The sequence below is a fragment of the Drosophila suzukii genome, unplaced genomic scaffold, assembly GCF_043229965.1.
Source record: "Drosophila suzukii unplaced genomic scaffold, CBGP_Dsuzu_IsoJpt1.0 scf_25, whole genome shotgun sequence".
In the NCBI taxonomy this organism is placed as follows: domain Eukaryota; kingdom Metazoa; phylum Arthropoda; class Insecta; order Diptera; family Drosophilidae; genus Drosophila; species Drosophila suzukii.
Genome location: NW_027255912.1, coordinates 146689 through 173516, shown reverse-complemented (window position 1 = coordinate 173516; position 26828 = coordinate 146689). Strand labels below are relative to the sequence as shown.

Genomic DNA, 26828 nt, shown 5'->3' with positions numbered 1-26828 from the left:
CTCGGTGCCGTTTTGCGCCTTGAGTTGACTCCTTTTAAATAGCTAAGTGTTTTGTGTTCAGATGTTTCAACTTCAAAGTCGTGGAATTTAGTGAATTTCATTAGCCATTGAGCTTGGAGTAGGTCCTTGGTTTTGACAAGAAGAGTAGCAGCTTTGGTCTTTGAAAATGACGTTACTTCCCCGCAGCATGTATAGTCAATAACTTTTTTGATGATGAATGGACTAACTTTTTCAAAGGATGCATTGTTGTCTTTTCTTTTAATGACGATGAATTTGGGTGTATGGTAGGGAGTTTTTTCTCGCGGTGTGGTTTGGTTTATGTCTGGTGGTCGTGTCATGGTTGTTGTTGTTATGCTGCTGCCCGATGCACTTGCACTTTTGTAACTGTTCAGATGCAGAAATTGTTTTTGCCTTTGCTGGCGAGTTTGCTTTATGGTCTTATTTGTTTTGACAAAATTGGTAGATAATAGTTGCAGATTACACTAGCGTGGATTTGCTCATAGCACGTCATATCTTTGTTCTGTACATTGATACAGGCTTTTTTGTTTAATATTTTGCTCGGTAAACAAATGTAATTTTAACCTCTTATGGGCTGAAATTTATTTATAGTCACTTCCACATGCTCTTTTTCAATTAATGAGCAACCACTGTCTCGCTCTTGAAATTCACTCATTTTATTTCTTTTGTGGTTATATAAACCATCGATTATTCCATTTAGAATTTCATTCTCACACATTGTTTGATTTAAAGCTAGCATTTTCGTTTGAAATGACTTAAGATTGATTTGGCGAGGATCTTAACTCTCTTTAATTAAAACATAATTGCAAAATTATTCGAAATTAACTTTTATATTGATGTGTTTTTTTTTTAAAGTCTTGAGTAAATTGATCACTTGGTTTTACATTGATTGCTGAAGTAATGCGATATCCAAGAATTCTTTATTGGGATTTGTGATTATATACGTTTCAATGCGATTGCGAAATGCATTTCTTATACACCTTAAGTCATTTATTTGTGCACTAGATAACTGTTTAAGCGAGTTGGTGCGTAAGTGGTGCGACCAATTTTGCAACATTTAGACTACAGACATCACAATAACGCATTTCACTAGCCAAAGGATTGTTACTAGACGTAGGATTGTTACTAGACACAGGGCTGGTATTGTTATGCTTCATATTTTTGTGCCGCCTTAATGAGGCGCCATTCTGAAAAATGTTTCCGCAAAATTCGCAGTTAATAACAACCATTTTTGTTTTTTTTTTTTTGCTTTGAAATATTGATATAAATTTTATTAGTTTTCGGTTTTATTCCTCTTCTTGATAAAAGTTGAGAGTATAATTGTCTTCAGCAGTTCTTTGTTTAACGAATTTAAAGTTCCCCTTCGAAATGTGCTCCACGGCTAGCTTAGACAGCGAGCTGAAATTCTCTGGCAGAAAGACGACAAAGTCTTCACATGTGAGCACGAGTTTATCCCCAAATCGCGTTCTTTTCACTTCAGCGTTTTCTACTGATGTTGGCGTGTTAAAGGGTAAGGGTTTTACACTCTTTATCGGCGGCAAAAAGAGAGGCGCCGAGCTCGTTCCACTGCTCCTGAAAGCTTGACATGACGGACAGCTTAAATAGTGCGAGCTACTTCTGAATTACTCTAGTGCTGTACAGGCAGTATTTATATTATTTGCATATAAATATATCAATAGAGACTTATTTAGACTTTAGACTTTAGACACAACGATCGTGTGCATGGGGAAGGGGAAGTGGGAGGGTGACAAACAAAATATTGTTTCTTTTCAGTATACATTGGAATATTTTACTGTTCACATAATATTCCATTGTACACTGAACAAAAAAAATATTTAAAGCCTTTAACGATCGTGTGCATGGGGAAGGGGAAGTGGAACGATAAAGAAGGAATGATAAAATTCTAAAAAGGGAGAAATGAGGGTGGTAAATGAGGATCGAGAATATTCTAGAAAATTCTTGGTATAAAAAGTGTTTTAGAATTCATCTTCCGGTATAAAAATGCGTGCCAGAACCGATATAAAAACGCGTGTAAGAATCGACTTCCGGTATAAAAATATAAAAGACCGTGCCAGAACCGGCTTTCGGTATAAATTCGTGCCGGAACCGGTATAAAAATACCGTGCCAGAACCGGTATATCATACCTACTTTCAACATACAAAAGTTCTGATATCAACCTTCGTGAGGTAATACGATCCACTGAATAAATATACATTCTAAGTTTTTCTCATTCAGCACGCTGCAATACAATAGACCGCGTGAGCAAGAAGCTGAACCATTTTGATAAAGCTTGAGAAAAAGATTGAAAACAAGAAAGAAAGTAAGCTTCGGCAAGCCGAAGCTTATATACCCTTGCAGCTTCAATTATTAAATTTAAAAACCCAAAATATGATATTCCCAATAGTATAAGATAATATGTCAAAAAACACCGAAGCTATAATTTGTTTTATATTATTTTCCTACCAATTTTCCGATCGTTCCTGTGGCAGCTATATGATATAGTCGTCCGATTTTGATAAAATTAAATTCGAAATTCAGAACTAATTAAAAAATGTTATTTCCAGGCGTAGGAGGTTATATGTTAAAAAACACCGAAGCCATAATTTGTTTTATATTATTTTCCTACCAATTTTCCGATCGTTCCTATGGCAGCTATATGATATAGTCGTCCGATATTGATAAAATTAAATTCGAAATTCAGAACTAATTAAAAAATGTTATTTCCAAGCGTAGGAGGTTATATGTTAAGGAACACCGAAGCTATAATTTGTTTCATATTATTTTCCCACCAATTTTACGATCGTTCTTATGGCAGCTATATGAAATAGTCTTCCGATTTTAATAAAATTGAATTCGAAATTCAAAACTAATTAAAAAATGTTATTTCCAGGGAAAGGAGGTAATATGTTAAAAAACACCAAAGATATAATTTTTTAACTTTTTTTTCCGATTATTCCTATGGGAGCTATAAGATATAGTTGTCCGATCCGGCTGGTTCCGCCTTATATACTACCTGCAAAAGATATAAGACTTTTGGGAATGTTTCAACCCGATAGCTTTAAAACTGAGAGACTAGTTTGCGTAGAAACGGACGGACAGACGGACAGACGGACATGGCTAGATCGACTCGTCTAGTGATGCTGATCAAGAATATATATACCCTATGGGGTCGGAAACGTCTCCTTCACTGCGTTGCAAACTTCTGACTGAAATCTTTATACCCTGTGCAAGTGTATAAAAATCAAAAATAAATGATTTTGGTAACAGTTAAAGCGTATTTTTGTAAAAATTAAATAAAACTTTTTATACTTTCAGCGTAATTTATTCTGAACCAATCGACTTATTTGACTAAGTCCCAATACCTTTCGATCGGCGTGTAAGTTGCTTCAATAGGACTTTCATAGCACATTTTGAAATATATATACTATAGTCGCCGATGCGATTCATCACTAAGTGGACTGGCTTCAAGTCATATGTATTACAAATTAATTGTTTATCCCGCATGAATGGAAATTAAATAACCTCAATTTTGTTTATATACTAAGCATTGTTTAATTAATCGTATTTTAGAAAAACCGAACACCTATAATTCTATTACATTTCGGGAGCATTGGCTTAAACCGAAAATAAAGATTATATTTTTGTTAAGGCAATAACTCAGGTTATACCTGCTGTTAGGAACTGATTCTTGTAATAATATGCACATTAGGGCGGACTTATTTTGTATGTCATTTTGAAGGTCATACTCTCACGCTCTAATAATTTGCATTTTGGTTCCCTTAATACATACAAAAAAATAAGTTGAATAAATTGGGTTGTTGGCGCATTGGCTTTAAGGTTTATGACTCATTTTTTATGTTTATCTAGCACACTGTAAATTTTTCAGCACTTCTCATTATTTTTATTATTATTATTATTTATTGTTTTAGGCTTCCTAACGCTACAAGTTTTAAAACTTATAAATTACAGCGCTAGTCACAACTGGTAAACATATTTAAATTTGGACAAAATTGGTTCTTAAATCTAATGACATACATTGTTACATTTATTGTTGAACATTTAGATAAATAGAAATGAAGTTAAATCGAAATTAAAAAACTAAGGAAAAGGTTTTGGGGATAAGTCGCAATGTTAAAATAGGATAATATACCTTATAGTAGACTAGAACTGCTATTTTTTAGTGAGAGAAGTTTTGTCTTAAATAGTGTTGCGCTCCTAGTTTCTTTTATGTAGTTGGGAAGCTCGTTCCACGTTCTAATCGCATTTATAAAAAATTGTCTATTTGAAAGCAGAAACCTGTGTCGGATGCAGATAATATTCTTTGTTCTTGTAGATCTGGAGAATTGTAATTTTTCAAATAAGTACGATGGCTCCCTGGTGTATATAACTTTGTGTAAAAAGATTATTGTTCTACTTTTCATATAATCTGCCAAGCTTATATCAAATATCTTGTAAGAAAATTGAGTTACATGGTCAGATCTATGCAAATGAAATATAAAACGCGCAATACTGTTGTATGCTATTTTCAGCTTATGTTGACTTGCTACATCACAATTTGCATAGATCTCTAGACCATAAAAGAGTGTGGGTATTATACAAGACTTGGCAATTAGAAGACGCACACTAACAGGTAAGGAACATTTAACTAGTGACAAGGATCTTATTAGTGCGTATGTTTTGCCTACAGCTTTGTTTACGTGGTCATTCCAGTTCAAGGTTCTATTAAATGTGATACCCAAATTATTGGCGGTTTCCACGTACTCAATTGGTGTTTTGTTAATCATCAGGGGGGTCAGTTCAATATTGCATAATTTCTTCTTAAAAATGATTAAGCACTTAGATTTCAATGGATTGATGGCTAGACCGTTGTTTTTTGCCCATTCATTTACTCTTCCAAGCTCCATTCTACAAATATCTAAACACTCACTAATTCTGTTTAAGGGACGACTAACATACATCTGAACATCATCAGCATATAAATGGACATTACATTTCGACAGCACAGAAGGAAGATCATTTATATAAAGTGTGAATAATAGTGGTCCAAGAACCGAACACTGGGGTACACCACGCTTCAGATAGGCAAACGAAGAACAAATATTTGACGATACAACATATTGACGACGATTTTTAAGATACGAACACAAAAGTTTGACGGCTGAAGTGCAGCTACGATTTTTTCTAAATCCAGATTGATGGTCATTTAAGAGGCTATTGACAGATATAAAATTATTTATTTGTGATGCGACAATATTTTCAAACACCTTCGAGAGGTACGGAAGAATAGATATCGGCCGATATTCTTTGTTTGATTTTGGTATTGGGATAATTTTGGCGGTTTTCCAGCAATCAGGGAACGTAGACGTGGTAAGAGCCGTGTTAAATGTGTGCGTAAGGTATGGGATAAGTTTAGGAAGTAGAATTTTTATAAATTTAGGATGAATATCGTCAGGTCCAATTGCGTTAGACTTAATTTTAAGAATATTATCTAAGACATCACATTGGTCAACACACATAAATCTAAACCTAGTATCACAGATGTTATCAGGTACTGAATTCAGGTACGTGTTGGTTGTGACCTCTGGAACTTGGCATTCTGCTAATTTAAGGTTGAGTTCATCTATGTCAACATCTAGTTCCTGTGATGTCTTTTGTTTACCTATCCCTAGAGTTTTAATCTGTTTCCATGTTTGACTCGAAGAGGTTGAGTTTTTAAATTTTTGGCTAAAAAAGTTTGATTTTGCAGAGTCGATTAGTTTGGTAACCGTTTTTCTCAGAGATACAAACATGCTGTGGTGTTGCGGTGTTTTGTATCTCTTCCACTTCTGGTATGCTTCATTTCGTTTTATAATTGCCAATTTTATATTATTAGTAAACCATGGTTTTTCGGACGGTCGAATTGTTTTACTTTTAACTGGGACAAAACTATCGTATAAGTGGCTAATATTATGTTGTAGAAGTTTAAGTTGACGATCGACTGTTGGAAGACTGTAAATATTGTTCCATACACACAGGTCAAATGCTTCGTTCAACAGTATGTAATTAATATTATTAAAATCACGATAAAATATTGTATGGTCCGTGTAGTTTAGGTCAAAGCTATAGGTCAGGTATATAAGGTCATGTTTTGAAAAGGATGGAACGATTAGCTGATCATACAAACATATTTTATTAACATCACTCACAAAAAACAAATCTAATAATGTGTTACGTGTTCTGCTGAAGTGGGTTGGAAATGAAAGATTCACTGGTTTCAGACCTAGCGATTCCACGTTGCTGGTAAGGTGAGATTCCCTCAGAATATCACTATTAAAATTGCCTGCAAGGATTACATCAGTGAAGTTTACTGTAATGTCTGTCAGAATATTGATTAAATCATCATAGTTTGTGTTGCAATGCGGACGATAAATGCAGCCAATTAACAGATTTTTCTCAATAATCGGGTTTTGTATTTCAAGAAAATTATATTCTATTGCACTGTTTATTGTGTTGGCAAATAATTTTGGCTTTTAATTTTTTGTTTACATATATAGCAACTCCTCCCCCATGACTAACACGATCAGAACGGTACACATTATATCCATCACACGATATTAGCACATCACATAGACTCTGGACAAACCATGTTTCAGACACGCATATAACATCCATTTCCGAATTTACAAACATGTACCTAAACTCTTCAATTTTCTTTGGCAGGCTTTGGGCATTTATATGACAAATCTTGAGACCAGGTCTCTGCTTTGCCAGGATGCACAGAAGGGCACGACTATTTGCTGTTGAATTATTAAGGTTTTCTTCCATTGTTAATAGTTTTAAATTTCAAAATAAAAAAACAAGGACTGCACACCAGACAAAAAATTAGGCAGACTACTAAATTAACAATGCGACTGATCCTAAACATATGAATAACAAGAGATAAAAATATTAAACTAATTGGAAATCCTAATATAGAGATAAAAAATATTTTAATTACGAAATGAATTATTCTCTAAAGCGGCATCTCTGCTTGAGTTGATTTCGCCCACATCACTACTCAGATCAGAAAGCTCATTGGAGCTTTGCACTTAGTAAGCCTCTCCTCCGTCTATAGGCTTAACAAATACGTCTCCACGGCGAGTAAAGACGACCGCTACGCGCTTTTGTTTTTTGAGGCGCATGGCATGCTTAAAAATGTCGTAATTTGTTTTCGTTAATTGTTCGTTTAAGTATATAAATGCCGGCGAGTCAAAACCGATCAGCTGTAAGCTCAGCTGCGATTTTGTTGTTTGTCGGTGCACTCCAATCGCCCGCAGCAGCACAGCTTTTTCGCGCACGTGATCCATTTTTATTATTATTATTGGGTCAACAAGTGAGTTTCTTTGGCGCGGTCGGACTCGAAAAAAAGACCTAACTCGCGGAGGAGGGGTCAGGTGTAGTGAGAAACAGAGTCGATTGAAAAGGGTGTTTAAATTTTCGCCCTCGACGTGCGGTACACCATGCCAGCGCAGGTTGCATGCAACATCCGCGACCTCCTGTGCTTTGCACTTTGCTGCCAGTTGAGCATCCTGTTCACACACTTGTTGTTTCAGTGTATTCACCTCTTTTGCCTCGGTTTCCAGCTCTCGCACTCGTTTCGTAAGGTTGTGTATTTCGGTGTTCATTGCATCGAATTTAGCCTGTAGAGTGTTGAGAAAGCGGGCCTCGCTCTCTCGATACTCTCTACCCAGTGACTCCCTTTGCTCCGCAAATTTATCGTCGATCAGCTGCAACAGTTCCATGTTGATTTCTTTACGTTGACTCGTGAATTTTGCATCAATTTGTTGCAGCAATTGTGTGTCCGACGTGCAAGCTACCTTGATTTCGGTACTCGACTTTTCACTCCTTAGTCGCTTTGATGCACTTATACTGTTGTTGTTTTGATCAATTTTGAGTTTGAGTGATTTGTGTAATTGTATAAGTTATTGATTTGAGTGTGTTTTCGGTAGTTTTCAGTCTTTGTGCACTGCAGTATATGTGTGTGAATGTTTCCTTTCTTTTATCTTTACACTTTCGACCAAAAGAAATGTGTTTTAAGTGTTTTTAAACAAAAGTATGGAGATGACACGCACGATTTGAACGCTAAATGATCATAGACCACAGGCGGCTTATAGTCCGATACAAATTGTTAATGTTTCTAGATTTTATAGACTTTTTAAGCGACTGTTTCGGGAGCTCTGCAAAAACGCGACTTTCCTTTTGCTACTTTTCTGCGAACACTTTGTATATAAAGTTGTCTTTTTGTTGCCCTGTTTGATGGCTTAAGCAAAAACAACTTTTAATGAGGTAAAATCTATAAATCGGATACGCTGAATTATGCGAGGAAAAGCAGTCGAAGCAAGACTGTGAAGGACGTATTCCGAAGATCTTTGAATACCTCAGATCCGATCATATCATCGGTAAATCCAGCGTACCGTATAAAAGTACAACGGCTTGTGGGCGTTAGAGTGGGCGTGGCAAACATTTTTTGAATCAATCGATAGGTATTGACGAGACTAATACATTTCCGTTACAATTTTTTATCTAGCAAGAAAATTGTGGGCGCCACAGGCTTGGGTGGTTTGTGGGCGTGGCATATTCGCGTAACTTGCGCTGCGTACAAAACTACGGAATCTGAATCTGAAATCCTAATTCTCTATCCTTGACAGTTTCTGAGATATCCGAGTTTATAATTGCAATTTTTTGAGGTTTCTGTGCGGTTTGCGGGCGTTAGGAAAAAGTAGATTTTTACACAAATTCGTACCTTTCAATAAGTACTGAATGGGTTTAGAAAAGAGTTTTATCATTCAAACGGCATTTAAATTACCTTTCCAGTGATGCCAAATTTTACAAGAAGTAACTTCAAATTATGAGTATATTTAACTTTTGTTTTGTCAAAATACTTATGCCACTGGTCTGCATATGTTTTGATAAAGACTTTTGTGATAAATTTTTACCATACAATCCACTAAGTAAGTACACTATCTAACTTTCTCTCATTCGGCATGCTTCAATACAATAGCCCGTGTAGGCAAGGAGTTTTACAATTTTTATGAAGCTGAAGATCGACTTAGTCAAGGACACAATACCTTTCGATTTTTTCGAGTACATGATTTAACTTTTACCTCGTTAAGGGATGTTTTTGGTTGATATCAGATGTTTTTGATTTAAACATCAATCATATATTTAATCTACTTTCCCAAAAGACGTAGAGTTCAAGTTTCTAAATGATTCCATGACCCTAAAATAGCGGTTGGATACGCACGTACAAAATTCAATGTTGTCCAAACTTGAGGAATCTTAAGGACAATACGGTTTAAAGTTTTAGCCAAAATCCTTTTTTTAAAAAAAAAAAATATTAAAAATTAAAAAAAATAGTTTGCCCATAATTTTTAAACGACAAATCATGTTAGAAAGGCGTACAAAGTATTTGATAGTACCTTCCTAACGACATATAGCACAAGCATGTAGCTTTAAAAATTCACAGTTCAGTTACGGGGGTACGAAATGTAGCTATTTATAGCTGGTTTTTCCGCAAAACTAGCGATTTAAAGTTTCCTATATCAAGCTGTTCAACATCATCTAAAATTTTCAGGACATTTATATAAAGTTTGGATACGAAAAAAAATATCAATTTGTCAGCCAGTGTTAGATGTTCTGAACTGGTACAAGTGGAAATTTTGTTGGATAATAATTTTAAAGCGTGACTTTTTACAACAATGAGTCGAATGTCAAAAGTTGAGGAGTCTCAAGGGCTATACACCTACAAATTTAACTTAAATTCATTTTTGAGAAAGCAGAAAAAAAGTCGGAAAAAAAAACTTCTGCAAATAATTTTTAAACTGTGGTATTTAGACAAATTATGTAAGAAAGGGGTACAAAGTATTTTAAAATACCTTTCTAACGACATAAAGCACAAGCACATTGGAGAATCCGATTTTGACAGTTGAGGTGTCATTCGACGCGTATTTTAAGTGAGAATGCAAGTAGGTTAATAGCGGAATGTATTTATCCCCACCGGCCCAAACAGGGCCTGTCCTGATAGGGACTTGGGCCGAAGGCATAAGCTACGTCGTATTCGGGTCGTGGGATCTTGGTAAGCCTCTCTCCTCTCCAACATAACGAGAATAAATATTTAAAGTGCATGGCAAATAATATTAGTTCATAAAGTTCGTCAGTCGTCAGTCCACACTGCCCCACAAGCTCAGCTGTCGCTTGATCGCAATACGATCGGGCTGTGTTTTGGCCATAATCCCTCCCCTTCACACATTCGTGTGCCAAAGATCCCCTATTGTCAAGGTTGTCTGTCGAAAGTTATGTCATTGTTCTTGACCTACTCCACTTCTCGCGTCAGCACACCCCCCTTAATAAAGCTCTAGCACATCATGTTTTGATATTCTTTTTCATTACAAATTTATTGGGTAATATTTATATTGGCGTGCGCCGTGGATGAGTAACTTAATGTTGGCTAATTCATATGGAAATTAAATTAATTGACAATTACTTTTGTAAGCGGAGAGTATCGAATTTACCACCTGTGAAGGTGCACACGTCAGCAAAAATTCTGACTATTCACGACTGCAAACGTCGCTCTGAGGGCTCTTGCAATTGTACAAGGCTGATACTCTCCGCTGAGAAATTAACATTTAATTATTATATATAAAAATGTAAAAATTAATAAAAAGAGGAATGTATACTTAAATGATAATAAGAAAAACTATTAATTTATTTATCAATATTAATGTTGTCCCCTTCAAAGTAATCCCCCTCAGATACAATACACTTATGCCAACGGTTTTTCCAATCCTCAAAGCACTTCCCATAAGCACTTTTCGGTATAGCATTGAGCTCTTCCAGCGATGCAGTCTTTATCTCTTCAATCGTTGCAAATCTCCGTCCTTTCCAAATCCGGTGATTATGGTGGCTGAGGCATTATTGTGGTGTTGTTTTTGGCCAAAAAATCTCTCACAAGCAAAGATGAGTGAGCAGGGGCAATATCGTGATGCAAAAGCCATGTACTGTTTTTCCACAATTCTGGACGTTTCTATCGTATTGCTTCTCGCAAACGGCGCATAACTTCCAGATAATACTGTTTATTGACCGTACGACCATATGGTAAGAACTCCTGATGCACCACGCCATGGTAATCGAAGAATACAGTGATCAAAACTTTGACATTTGATCGAACTTGGCGTGCTTTTTTCGGTCTTGGCTCACCTGGGCTCTTCCATTGTGACGATTGGGCTTTGGTTTCGATATCATAACAATATACCCATGATTCGTCACCAGTTATGACCCTTTTGATCTGGGTCGTCGTTTACGTCATCCAACAGCTCTTGAGCGATGCTCATGCGACGGTTCTTTTGGTCAAAATTCAGCAATTTTGGAACAAACTTCGCTGACACACGACTCATGCCCAAAACGTTTGAAAAAATTCCATGGCACGAGCCAAGCGATATACCGACATCTTCAGCCACTTCTCTGATAGTGATTCGACGATTTTCCAAAACAATTTTCTTCACTGCTTGAACGTTTTCATCAGTTGTTGACGTGCTTGGGCGTCCAGAGCGAGGCTCGTCATTGGCATCTTCCCGGCCATCTTGGATGAGTTTGTACCACTAGTAAACATTTTTTTTACTCAGAACAGTTTCACCGTATGCCACTGTCAACATTTCAAGTGTTTCGGAGCACTTAATTTTATTTTTTACACAAAATTTGATGCAAATCCTTTGATCCATATTTTTTGATAGCAAAAAATCGCTGAGCACGCAAAACAACTTGTTACCTTTACGCCTCTCACAACTAAACAAAAAAGGGGATTCAATTGAAACTTGGTACAGATGTTAGGGAAGGGAATGCGATCGCCACTTCTTTGTTTATGTTTACATAATTCGGTCTTATTGGATTTTGCGATCCTATTGGATTTTTACGTTTATTGAATTACGTCATTGTTGACGTTCGGACTTAATCAATTTTCTTTGTTTGTTTGCAATGCGGGATCTAGAGCTTCTGTATCGTTTTTAATCAAAGCCGAAATTGGCGATTCTATTTATTTGTGACCGTTGAGAAATCGCAGTGCAGACACGTCACTCCCCCATCACTTAGACAAAATCGTATGGTTATTTATGTGATTTTGGGGTATAGTTTTGGTATTTCTTGTAACTCTTGTGAGTCTATTGTTGGGTCGTCACCTTTTGTGTTATTGTATTTTATAAGTATTCTTATAAGTGTTACAATTACAATTATTTTGTTAATCTGGTTTTCTTTATTTTGTTCAAAAAATATTTCTTTTGCTTGTATGTATGATATTGGGTCTAATTTGGTGACATTATTTTTTGTGTATATGCTTTGTGTGTAGTCAGAATTATAATTCTTATGGATAAATCGTTAATTGCAATTGTGCAATTGTGTATTTTGATCATATTGTTTCCTTCAATTACAATTTCATTTTTAATACAATTTTGATTTAGTATAGTTTTTGACAAATTCCATGTAACTATGATATTTGGTTCGACATAATTAATTTGGGTAGTTAAGAGCGTTTTTGTGTACCTGCAACTAGTATCTGTTTGATTAACGAGACCTAAAAGACATGTGTTGGTAACATGTTTTTTTGTTTCTTTGTTATACAAACTATTTCTGTATACGTAATATTTGTTTTGGGTGTTATCTTGTAATATTTTATTATTTTCATCTGGATAAGGTAATATTTCGTATACGGGAAGTTTCTTTATTTCTCTGGGTATGTGGGATATAATTAAAATTTCGTTTGAATCTGACCTAAACCAAGTTGAGGTTTTTATGTTCAGAAGTATCTCAGAATTAATGTTTGTCAAGTAGTCGTGTTTTAATAACTTTGGATTGAATATTCCTAATCTTGCTAACTGCATTCCCATTTCCAGGTCTTCAATGTATTCTGCGAAATGTTCTAAATTAAAAACCAATAATTCAAGAATTTTTTCGTTTTCGTTGTATTCGAGATGCTTGTTTATTATATCGATGCCTTTGTTAACTGTATCGATTATATTATTTAGTTCGTTTACCTGTACACTGTTTTGAGCTATTACATTGATTTTTTCTTCTAATTCTTCTTTATCATTATTATCTAATGTTCCAAAAAGATATTTGTAAGCTGTTCCTACAAAATTAGCTAATCCTCTTTTGTTTCTCCTAACAATTTTTAACCCATTCATTTCTCTTTGTAGTTTTTCTGTTAAATATTTAATCTGCGTTATTTCCTTAAAGCCAAACGCTTGTGATAGCAAATTTTTGTAAGTTTCTTCCGTTTTTGTAATATTAATTGTGAGACAATGGTATTCAAAACTATCTGGGATGTTGATTGTGTCGGTCATAAATAACAAATAGCCATTGTATGATTTTATAGGGTTAATTTCTATAAATTGGTTGTTACCCATTGGCATCATTATTATTAACGTTGATGTCAGAAAGATGAAAGTCAAAGCGCTGGGCCTTGATCTGGGTCCTCCTGCAAATATTTACCTTTATTAACTTTCTTTTGTCTCTGGAAGTTTTTTTTGTAATGTTTTATTTTTCGACCTCTTTTAGTTTCCTCAAAATGATCATTATCTATTTGTTCTATATTTCCTGTCTTTTTATAAGGATTGTGTAATTTCCCGTGAATTATGGGAGCCTTTCTAAATTTGGTATTTACCTCAAAATGGTGTCGTTTTTTATTAAGTTGTTCTATTTTAGCTTCTTTTATAATTTGGCTATTATATGCAGGGGTACCTGCATAAATAAAAATATCAGCTGGGGTTCTACCTGTTGCATTGTGTTTTATTTTATGATTGTAAGTATACAGTATTACTTCCATTTTCATAAGTTTATTTTCCGGATTGTCGCCGGTCTCGATCACACGTATTTTTTCGTTAATTGTTTTGTGTAATCTTTCTACATCTGATACTCCATTTTTACTTGTTGTTATCTGAATATTTACGTTTTCTGTGTCCAGCCAATTTTTAAGCGCTATACTCATAAAAGCACTATACCTATCTGTTTTCAAGGTTCTGGGTTTTCCCATTGAATTGAATATTCGAAAAAGTCCTCTTTTAACATTCATCCAGTCCTTTCCGTTTAATTCAATCGCGCTTCCAAATTTTGAGTATAAATCAATACAAGTTAGGTAATTTTGATTTTTGATCGTGTAAATATCTGCGACGTAAATTTCCCTACAAAATTCTGTTTCTGGAGTTGTTTTTAATAAAAGCGATGTTTTTCTATGTTCGGTTTTTGCTTGGTTACAAACATTACACTCATTAATTAAATTCTGAATTAAATTCTGGTAGTCGGGATAATAATAGGTTTCTTTGAAAAGCCTTACAATTTTTTCAATTCCTGGGTGCAATAGTTTTTCGTGGTTGCTAACAATAATTTCTTTAAATTCAGCGTAAGTTTTTGTCCTGTAATTTAATTACTGCTCTTACAATTTTTGTAGTAGTGTTCATAACCTGTTGACAAGCTTCTTGAATGATTTCAAAATCAGAGTCGTGTTCGATGAAAAGTGCACTTGACTTGGTACAAAAATGTTTTATTAATATTTGCTTAGCTTTTTCGATGTTTAATTCATTAAACATTATTTTAATCTTGACTTTCTTAAAATAATTTTCAATTTCTTCACCTTCTGTATTGCTTCGAATCATTTCTACCTGTCTTGCGAAATGATTGATTGGTTTTTCAGTAATTGTTATTAAATTTTCATTATCTTCTTCAGCGCTATGTGCTGTTGCTTTGTTACTGCCATAGTATACTTCGTTAATTTTGATTCTTGACAATGCATCGGCTACGTGATTTTGCTTTCCTTCTAAATATTTAATTTCAAAGTCATATTCTCCTAACCTTATCTTCCATCTTTGCAGTTTCATATTAGGTTCTTTGATATTGTTTAGCCAGACTAACGGCTTATGGTCACTTAATATCTCAAATCTTCTTCCGAATAAATAGGGTCTTAAGGTTTTTGTTGCCCATACTATAGCTAATAATTCTTTTTCAATTGTACTATAGTTTTCTTCATGTGCATTTAGAGTCCTACTAATGAAACTTATTGGTTTGTTATCCTGAGGAAGAACTGCTCCTAATGCAAAGTTGCTAGCATCAGTAGTTAATTGAAACCTTTTTCCAAAGTCTGGACAAATCAGTATGGGATCGTTTATGATAAGTTGTTTTAATTTATTGAATGCTGCAATAAAGGTATCATCTTTGAATGTCACTTTAGAACCAGCTTTTAAACATTTAGTTAAAGGTTTTGAAATGTCTGCGAAGTTTGGAATGAATTTTCTGTAATAACCGCAAAGACCAAGAAATGATTTTATTTCTTTTTGAGTTTTGGGAATTAGAAATTTATTGATTGCCTTAACCTTTTCTGGATTTGGCATTACACCGTTTGGTCCAACTATGTGTCCCAAAAATTCTGTTTCTTTTTTTTAAAAATTCACATTTGTCTAGTTGTAATTTTAGATTAGCGTTTTTAAGTTTTTCAAAAACAATTTTTAATGAAGTAAAGTGTTTGTCAAGGGATGTAGAGAAAACAATTATATCGTCCAAGTAAACAAGGCAATGCTTGTTTATTAATTCACGAAGGACATTGTTCATGCATCGCTGAAAAGTTGCAGGTGCATTTTTTAATCCAAATGGCATTCGTGTGTACTCGTAGTGTCCGTACTTTGTGGCAAACGCTGTTTTGTTTATGGAGTTTTGGTCCATTTCGATCTGGTGGAAACCTTTAGCCAAATCAATGGTGGTAAAATATTGACACCGTCCTAGCTTGCCTAGTATTTCGTCCATATTGGGAATGGGAAATTTATCACTAATAGTGATCTCATTTAAGCCCCCATAGTCTACTACAAGTCTAAATTTTTGTTTACCTGAAGCATCTTTATTTTTTGGTACTATCCACAATGGACTGCAATAAGGCTGTGCCTAATTATTCCTTGCTTTAACATATCCTGTATTTGAGACTCAACTTCTTTTTCAAATGAAAAAGGATACCCATACGGTTTTTTATAAATTGGATTTTCATGATGAGTTTTTATTTCATGCTTAACAACATTCGTAAAGGTCAAATTTTCACGATCACGATATTGAATGCATTTATATTGGTTAATTAATTTTAATAATTTAACTTTTTCTAACTAAGCGATAACTTTTTCCCTCTGCTAATTCATTTTGAACAGCATAATTTATTTCATCAGTTTAATTTTTAGATTTTAGCAATGCCTCAAAATCATTTATTTGTGTTGGATTTTTCAAACTAATGTTTTTGTGTAAAAAATGCGCCCACTAATAGTGGTGCGATTATTTAAATAATCAATACTTGCCTGGTTTGCCTCTAGTAACTTTCGTCCTAGTAGTATGTCATAATTGGAAGAAAAGTCGTGAATATAAAATATTTGTTCTTGAGTAAATAAACTATTAGGTGCAACTTTTACAAATTTATTTAGTTCATAATGCCCTGTTATAGTCCGTATAATTGTCGGATCTTTATGTATGCTCCCGTTGAGAAAATTCTTTTTCATTAAGTTAATTGATGAACCGGTATCGACGAGGCAACGGTAATTATGATTATTTATAGTTATTTCTATGTATGTAATTGGTCCGACGCTTGCATTGGAAAATTTTCATTTTCATTATAAACATCTTCTTTGTACTCCTTATTTTGTTTATAATTTTCGTCTACTTGCATTCTTGATTGTCCACTATTACTTTCTCTGACTCTCTTTTGTGATTGGTTGAGAACTGAGCCTGATCGTCCACTTGGCTGTTGGCTTTGATTCATTGTATTATTTTGCTGTCCCTGAATTAAATTTCTTCGAAACTCTTGGTAACTTCCCCTATTTTGGTCAAAAGTATTATTTCTGTTATTCGATTGGAACCTATAATTTTGTGGAACCATTCTTTGGGGTTGGTTGGGGTGTGGTTGAATTGAAAGAGCTGGGCCTGGATTAAATTGTTGGGTGTTCTACAAATTAGTGCTGCTCTAAGATCTGGCCAGTTGTTGACTTGTAGAACTTGCAGAATCCTCTGGGCATCACCGGTGATTTGAAGTTCAATTGCTCCAAATATAACGCTTGTCTGTCGATCATGGGTTGTAGGATACAGACGCAAAAGGTAGTTAACTCTTCTGACAAAGGTTCCTAGGGTAGATGGATCTCCTTCAAACGTTGGAATATTCCGGATCTGGGACAAAAGTTGATTTAAGTTTTGCTCCGTCAATGGGTTGGGTGCCACACCAATTTGTGGTTGCCCTTGAGCTGGTGGTTCTTGGTCCATTTTGTTGTGTTTAATTAAATTTCACTCAACTTTATTACTGACCGAATTTGATTTATTTAGTAGTCGATTGAAGTTTAATTTATTATAATATTTGTTCAGTGCCTTTAATTTGCACTTAGGTTCTTTTGCGGATCTCTTAGTTGCACTTCCGAGCTAGTCGAATAAATTGCTTACTTGTGGGCAATTCCACGCGCTGATCTAGATATCCTAGTAGTTAAGAAATATCCTTTTAATTGATCAGTAAGCTCCCGACTTTGTATTTTTCGCAAGGATATTTTTTAAAGAGATCCTGCCGACAGCGCCATTTACATGAGTCGTTCTTCGCCCGAATAAAAATTTTAGAAGATTTTTTATATTCGTTGGTTATTCTTTATTAGAACGTTGGAAAAAGACTAATTGTGTGTTACAGAATTGGTTAGAATGAAACCACGGTTTGCGTCTTAGAATTTACTGTTAGTGCATTAGGTGACGCAATCGCAGGTGGATGATGCGATCGCCACTTCTTTGTTTATGTTTACATAATTCGGTCTTATTGGATTTTGCGATCCTATTGGATTTTTACGTTTATTGAATTACGTCATTGTTGACGTTCGGACTTAATCAATTTTCTTTGTTTGTTTGCAATGCGGGATCTCGAGCTTCTGTATCGTTTTTAATCAAAGCCGAAATTGGCGATTCTGTTTATTTGTAAACGGTTTCGATCTTTCAACTGGTGACCGTTGAGAAATCGCAGTGCAGACACGTCACTATATATACATGTATTTATAAGAAAGGAACCGTGTTCCGACAAACTTACCCTCCTTCTAATCCTGGGCGATGAGATCTCGACGCTCCGGATCCTGGGCTTTGGAAGATGTTATAATTGGTTTATATATAAATATACGTGCAATGTTGGATGGCGGTTCACTGTTGGATGGCCGGCCACTTTGGACGTTTTGCTGCCCATCTTGGGGTCCTTAGGCCATACACTTGGTTCACTAGTTCTTTTCGTCCTTTGGAATTTGGCAGGTTGACTTCCTTCAGAATGTGGTCGATCGCAGAGCCGGTAATCAGGACGTTCTCCGGGACGAAGTTGATCCTAGGGAAACGGTCAAGACATCCTTCTGGACACCAGCCTTCTTCCAGTCGTGGTCTGTGTTAATGAGAGTTGTACTTCTAGACCACTGTCAGGGAGATCAGAAAAATTTCTGTCTGTCTTCTCTATTTGGCTTAAATCTTTTATACCGGACTAGAGCTTTCGCTAGCCCCCCATATTGTATGAATTAATTAGGTTTTCCCACCTATGGGTACTGTTTCTCCATTTCCCCTATCTTAGGAGTCAACGGCCGGCTGGTGCATTTTGCCATCTTACTGAAGTACGGTTACGAGCAGGTCGATCGTGGTCGTTGTTCTGGCCACGCGTCACCCGTGAGTTGTTGAATGGTATTTCTGTTTTGCCCTTATCAATCTGAGGGTTGTTAGTCATTAGCGGCCACTACCCTCAACTTAAGACAGTTGTTTTACCGGGGTTAATCTTTGTATGTACGTAACATAGTGGGGTTTTTTTGTTTATTGTGTTTGATTATAAGATGGAAGTCATCGGCGTATGCTCTTAGTTTCTTTTTTTTGGGTATGGAGATAATATGGGAGAGTGTGTTGTAAGCTATGAGAAAGAGAATTACTGAGTTTGGAGACCCCTGGGGGATGCCGGATTTAATGAATATTTTTCTATTTTTCATATAGTTAAGGACGTAATTTAATATGCCTTTGCCTATTTTCCATTTCTTGAGCTGGTTAATTACGAAGTGGATGCCTAATTTAGCATTGTTGAAATCAAGAGAGATCAATATAATGCGTTTCTTGAGGGAAGGGATCTTGTTGCTCTGTGGTCTACTAAGAGTAGACTGTCCATAACAGATCTTCCCCTTCTAAATCCAACCTGATTGCTGTTGATTAGATTGTTATTTAAAACAAACCACCACAGTCTCTTCGCGATAATTTTATCAAATGTTTTGGTATGGCATGAATTTAGGGATATCGGGCGGTACGATTTAATGTCTGTTTACAGTTTTTGGGGTTTTAGAATGGAAAGTACAAGGCTATGTTTTTAGGCTTGAGGACTCTAGAAGTGAATTAAAATGGTTAAGGACTCTGTGTTTGAATGATATGGGGGAGTTGTTGATCATAGTGTAAGAGACGCGATCTAGGCCTGGAGTTTTGCCATTCAGCGAGTTGAGTGCGCTGCTAAATTCGATGAACGAAATAGAGATGAGAAGGGACTAATATCGGATGTGAAATTTAATGGTTTTTTTAGTTTAGCGTTGGCTCTTTTGTATTCAATTATATTATAAGTAGTAATGTTACGTTTTGGTATTGACCATTTAGACGATTTGGCTTTCTTTAAAATTGATAAGTTTTGATTCCACCAAGGGACGGTTCTAGGAATTTGAAAAGTAGAGTTCTGAGGGATTGATTGGTGCGCGCTGTGGGTAATAATTGTTCTTAACATAGCTGCTTCTTTAGTGACACTTTCGCTCGGTGGCTTGCCAGTAGAATTTTTTCGAAATGATTTTTTGTATGCTTCCCAGTTTGTTTTCTTTAAGTTATAGGAGGGTTTGGAGGTGCAGGATGAGGGGGAGGTATTAATGTTCATTGAGGTTAAGATAGGGAGGTGATCACTTCCGTAGAGGTCGTGTATTGTTTCCCAGAGAAATTCTGGGGCTATAGTGGATGAAGAAAAGGATAAGTCTATATGTCTGAAAGAGTTGTGAGTGGAGAAGTGGGTGGGGCTTTTGTCGTTTAATAAAACGTAATTTGAACGGTCTAGGAATTTGGCAATAATATTGCCTCTGGTACTAGGGCTAGGAGAGCCCCAGTAGGGGTGCCAACTATTAAAGTCTTCGATGACTAAAGTGGGTGTGTTGTCGAAGCAGAGGACGTTTTCTAAGTTACTTCTGTTAAAGGACTTAGTTGGTGAAATGTAGGCTGATAATATGTTTAGTTTAAGTTTTGTATCTATTGAGACTCCATTTGCTTCAAAGTCTTGGGTGATTGAGATTTGTCTTTGCGATATTGAGTTATGTATCAGGAATGCTGCGCCACCGTAAGAGTTGGTTCAGCATTGTTGGTAGAGTGTGTAGTTAATGGGAATGGGTAGAGAGTTAAAGTTGGTTATGTGTGTTTCTTGTAGGGCAAGAATTAGGGGGTTAAAGGTCTTGATCAGGGTTTGGAGTTCGATGTAGTTATTTCTATACCCATGGATGTTCCATTGAATAAATTTAAGCATTAAATGTAAAGAAAAGGTTTATTATTAGTACTCATTTGAGTTCCTTACGTTCCTTTGCAGTGTTGCTTGGATTCCTTCGAGTGTTGTAGTTGGTTTGTATTAACTGTTTTCGATTTGTCTGCTTTGCTGTTGCCTTGCAACTTGGGAGTAAGGAGTGGACTTGTGGAAGTGACGTTGAATGTAGATTTTTGTGGCGCTTTTGAAGTCAACATTTTCTATTGTTTTAATAGCCATTATTTCTTTTTGTTTAATAAATGTTGGGCAATTCTTGTCCAATGGGCTTTGATGAGGGTTGTCGAGGTGTTTGCAGTTGATGCAGATTTTAGGCTTGGTGCAGTCTTCGTCGTAGGGGGAGTAAACTTCAGAGCAGTTAGAGCAAGTTTTCTCGTTATTGCAGGCTTTGGTGGCGTGATTACATTTTTAGCAGATTCGGCATTTAAGAGGTCGAGGAATGCGTGGTTGAATTTTAACACGTTCATACCCAATTTATGGTTTCGGGTAAGGTGGTGGTGGCGAAGGTGAGAATGATGAGTCAAGTGTCTTCAACATTATTATCTTTCTTTCCGTTTATTTTATCTACTTCGGTGCCGTTTTGCGTCTTGAGTTCATTGAGAATATCTTCCTTGCTTATGTATCGGAGTTCATTGGAATAGATAACTCCTTTTGAATAGTTAAGTGTATTGTGTTCAGATGTTTCAACTTCAAAGTCGTGGAATTTAGTGAATTTTATTAGCCATTGAGCTTGGAGTAGGTCTTTGCTTTTGACAAGAAGAGTAGCTGCTTTGGTCTTTGAAAATGACGTTACTTCCCCGCAGCATGTATAGTCAATAACTTTTTTGATGATGAATGGACTAACTTTTTCAAAGGATGCATTGTTGTCTTTTCTTTTAATGACGATGAATTTGGGTGTATGGTAGGGAGTTTTTTCTCGCGGTGTGGTTTGGTTTATGTCTGGTGGTCGTGTCATGGTTGTTGTTGTTAAGCTGCTGCCCGATGCACTTGCACTTTTGTAACTGTTCAGATGCAGTAATTGTTTTTGCTTTAGCTGGCGAGTTCGCTTTATGGTCTTATTTGTTTTGACAAAAGTGGTAGATAATAGTTGCAGATTACACTAGCGAGGACTTGCCGATAGCACGTCATTTCATTATTTTGTACATTGATGCAGGCTTTTTTTAACCTCTTATGGGCTAAAATTAATTTATATTCACTTCCAAATGCGCTTTTTCATTTAATGACCAACCACTGTCTCGCTCATGAAATTCACTCATTTTATTTATTTTATGGTTATATAAATCATCGAATGTTCCATTTATAACTTCATTCTCACACAATGTTTGATTTAAAGTTTGAATTTTCGATTGAAATGACTAAAGGTTGATTTGGCAAGGATCTTCACTCTCTTTAACTAAAACATAATTGCAAAATTATTCGAAATTAAGTTTTATATTGACTTGTATTTTTTAACGTCTTGGAGTAAATTTATCACTTGGTTTTAAATTGATTGCTGAAGTAATGCGATTTCGAAGAATTCTTTATTGGGATTTGTGATTATATACGTTTCAATGCGATTGCGAAATGCATTTCTTTTACACCTTAAGTCACTTATTTGTGCACTAGATAACTGTTTATGCGAGTTGGTGCGTAAGTGGTGCGACCAATTTTGCAACATTTAGATTACAGACATTATAATAACGAATTTCACTAGCCCTAGGATTGTTACTAGACGTAGGATTGTAACTAGACACAGGGCTGTTATTGTTATGCTTCGTATTTATGTGCCGCCTTAATGAGGCGCCATTCTGAAAAATGTTTCCGCAAAATTCGCAGTTAATAACAACCATTTTTGTTTTTTTTTTTGCTTTGAAATATTGATATAAATTTTATTAGTTCTGATAAATATACCAATAGAGACTTATTTAGACTTTGGACTTTAGACGCAACGATCGTGTGCATGAGGAAGGGAAAGTGGGAGGGTGACAGGTAAAATATTGTTTATTTTCAGTGTACATTGGAATATTTTAATATTCACATAATATTCCACTGTACACTGAACAAAAAAATATTTAAAGCCTTCAACGATCGTACATGAGGACAGGAAAGTGGAAGGGGGAGTGGGAGGGGAAGTGGAACGATAAAGGAGGAATGATGAAATGCTGAAAAGGGAGAAATGAGGATGGTAAATGAGGATCGAGAATATTCTAGAAAGTTCTTGGTATAAAAAGTGTTTCAGAATTCATCTTCCGGTATAAAAATGCGTAGCAGAACTGATAAATAAACGCGTGCCAGAATCGACTTCCGTTATAAAAATATAAAAAACCGTGCCAGAACCGGCTTCCGGTATAAATTCGTGCCGAAACCGGTATAAAAAAACCGTGCCAGAACCGGCTTCCGGTATAAGTTCGTTCCAAAACCGGTATATCCTACCTACTTTTAACATACAAAAGTTCTGATATAAACCTTCGTGACGTAATCCACTGAATAAATATACATTCTAAGTATTTATCATTCTGCACGCTGCAATACAATAGACCGCTTGGGCAAGAACCTGTACCATTTTGATAAAGCTTGAGAAAAAGATTGCATAAAATAAACAAGGAAGAACGCTATAGTCGAGTACCTCGAATATCAGATACCCGTTACTCAGCTAAAGGGACTAAAGGGAAATGGAGATATGTAAGCAGCAAAGCGAGATTAAAATGCGCCACCTACCGGCGGTAGACAGATTTAAGCGTTATGGGCGTTAGAGTGGGCGTGGCAAATTTTTTTGATCAATCGATAGGTATTGACGGGACCAATACATTTCAGTTAAAATTTTTTATATAGCATGAAAATTGTGGGCGTCACAGGCTTGGGCGGCTTGTGGGCGTTAAAGGGGGCGTGGCAAACTTTTTTTGGGTCAATCGATAGATATTGATGAGAAAAATACATTTCAGTTAAAATTTTTATTCTAGCATTAAAACTGTAGGAGCCACAGTTTTGGGCGGTTTGTGGGCGTTAGAGTGGGCGTGGCACTTTGCTGAAAGCTCAGGAATCTGCACGACAAATCTTAATAGCCTAGCTCTTATAGTTTCCGAGATCTCAGCGTTCATCAGGACGAACAGACAGACGGACAGACGGACATGGCTAGATCGACTCGGCTAGTAATCCCGATCAAGAATATATATACTTTATGGGGTCGGAAACGCTTTCTTCTGCCTGTTACATACTTTCCGACGAATCTAGTTTACCCTTTTACTCTATGAGTAACGGGTATAAAAATAAATGATTTTGGTAACATTTAAAGCTTATGTTTGTAAAAATTAAATTAAACTTTTTATACTTTCAGCGTAATTTATCCTGAACCAACCGACTTATTTGACTAAGTCACAATACCTTTCGATCGGCGTGTAAGTTGCTTCAATAGGACTTTCATAGCACGTTTTTAAATATATATACTATATATATACTATAGTCGTGTTCCTCACAATACCGGTGCGATTCATCACTAAGTGGACTGCCTTCAAGTCATATGTATTAAAAATTAATTGTTTACCCCGCTTAAATGGAAATTAAATAATCTCAATATTGTTTATATACTAAGCATTGTTTAATTAATCGTATTTTAGAAAAACCGAACACGTATAATCTACTACATTCCGGGAGCATTGGCTTAAACCGCAAAATAAAGATTATATTTTTATTAAGGCAATAACTCAGGTTATACCTGCTGTTAAGAACTGATTCTTGTAATAATATGCACATTAGGGCGGACTTATTTTGTATGCCATTTTGAAGGTCATACTATCGCCCTCTAATAATTTGCATTTTGGTTCCCTTAATACATAACAAAAAAATAAGTTGAATAAATTGGGTTGTTGGCGGTGCGCCTTTGCTTTAAGGTTTATGACTAATTTCTTATGTTTATCTAGCATACTGTAAATTTTTCAGCACTTCTCATCTGCGAACACTTTGTATATAAATTTGTCTTTTTGTTGCCCTGTTTGATGGCTTAGGCAAAAACAACTTTTAATGAGGTAAAATCTATAAATCGGATACGCTGAATTATGCAAGGAAAAGCAGTCGAAGCCACACTTTGAAGGACGTATTCCAAAGATCTTTGAATACCTCAGATCCGATCATATCATCGGTAAATCTAGCTCATCGTATAAAAGTACAACAGAGAATTCGTCTTCCAACTAAAGTGTTAGAATTGCTCGACAGTCCCTTAAGAAGCTCTGCTGACCATTGTAGTATGCACTTATATTGAATATCTACTATACCAAGAGTACTTGATGCAAACACACTGTAACACTTTGTTGCAGTGTTTACATAAACAAAGGCCCGGTCAAAAACCTAAGTGGCCGAAACATGAGTCGATCGGCGCGCTCACAGAAAGTGCAAGTGTCAGCACTCTGTTGCACACGCCGGCCGCTCAGCCAAACTCAAGTACATACATATACCCTAACGCTCCAGCTAAAGAGAGCATAATTAAATACACTTGATATACATAAGATATACATAGCCGTCTCTCTGCCGTCCAACTACGAGACTTAGGCATACTTACAACCTAAGGCAAATTGTGAAATCAGAAACAACTTGACGTTGGAAGCGGCATTAATGCTGCTCCTGAATACAAATAAAGAATACAAATAAAGAATATTAAAACTACCAAAAAGATGCGTTCTCACTATATGGCGACCGTGACTTTGGTCCAAAAGGATTTGGACCTGGATCTGGACTTCAAAGAATAAGAAGACAGCAACAAAGGCAACAACAACAGCTTACACTACAATAACAAGAACAAAAAGAAGAAACGCAGTGAGTAGAGGGTGATGTGTGCAAATCATAGTGGCGTGGTAAAAAGATTAAAAGCCAGAAAGGCTGAACTACTGAAGCTGCTGAACAGCGGCAATGCGATAAGTTGGAACAACTCGGTAAAAATACATGCCGAAGTTGAACACATAAAAACTTTGCAAACAGTACGTAAAAATCAGACCACAGCCACACACACATCCACCTACCCTGTAATTCCAAATATTGCCAAAACTATAAAAACATTGCCTCCTCCAAAAATAGTTGCCATTCCAAAGCTGAAGAAGACGTGCCCGAATGACTGCGAGGGACCACTGTACTCCCACCATTGCGAGTATACCTGTGCAGCCAACACCAATGCCCCACCAAAGAAGTAACAACCTGTGCAGCCAGCACCGGTGCCCCACCATAGAAGTACAGCCTGTGCAGCCAGCACCGGTACCGTCGGGCGCACCAAGCCAGACCAAGGAAAAGTAAACCGACAGCGCTACCAAGAGCGCATTTTTTTTCCTCTGCACTGCGTTGCAAAATTTTTTTTAATTGCACTCGATGCATATTTTTCCATTTGTTATATAAACCAAATGTCTAAAATTGAGCGACATAAAAGTTGCCCGATTAGAGTGTGGCCTGAAAACCATACACAAAAATAGGTAGAAAACTTGTAAAATAGATGTAATGCAATAAGTAAATTTTCTGCAGAAACAGATTATTATACTCACTGTAACACCTTGTTGCAGTGTTTACATAAACAAAGGCCCGGTCAAAAACCTAAGTGGCCGAAACATGAGTCGATCGGCGCGCTCACAGAAAGTGCAAGTGTCAACATTCTGTTGCACACGCCGGCCGCTCAGCCAAACTCAAGTATATACATATACCCTCACGCTCCAGCTAAAGAGAGCATAATTAAATACGCTTGATATACATAAGATATACATAGCCGTCTCTCTGCCGTCCAACTGTAGGCAGCTCAGCTACGAGACTTAGGCATACTTACAACCTAAGGCAAATTGTGAAATCAGAAACAACTTGACGTTGGAAGCGGCATTAATGCTGCTCCTGAATACAAATAAAGAATACAAATAAAGAGTATTAAAACTACCGCAAGGATCCCCACTCTCGGTTATACTTTTTCTTATCGCATTCAACAGCCTCTCCGATATTATAGACAATCACAAAAACCTTTCCCACACAGCATACGCCAATGACTTTAACATATTTATCAATTTAAAACGAGACAAAAATGTGTCGATCAACTTAAAAAACCTATTTAACGAAATTAACGCTTGGTGCCAAAAATCAGGAGCAATGCTCTCTTTTTTTTAAAAATGCAAGCACATTTATATATGCAGGAAGAGAGCCTGCTCATGCCAGGTATCAACACAAGATACGACCATCAAAACTGTTACGGAACTGTCGTTATTAGGACTACATTTTGACCACAGATATAAATTTAAGCCCCACATTAAGAAA

General features: G+C 36.1%; 1 long non-coding RNA gene across 1 annotated transcript; it reads left to right on the top strand.

Annotated features, from left to right (window-relative positions):
- The first annotated feature begins 7148 nt into the window (after positions 1-7148).
- On the top strand, positions 7149-24142 carry LOC139354815 (uncharacterized). The gene is made up of 2 exons (XR_011605675.1): positions 7149-7370; positions 23893-24142. It is a non-coding gene; the product is annotated as an uncharacterized lncRNA (long non-coding RNA).
- The last annotated feature ends 2686 nt before the right edge of the window (positions 24143-26828 follow it).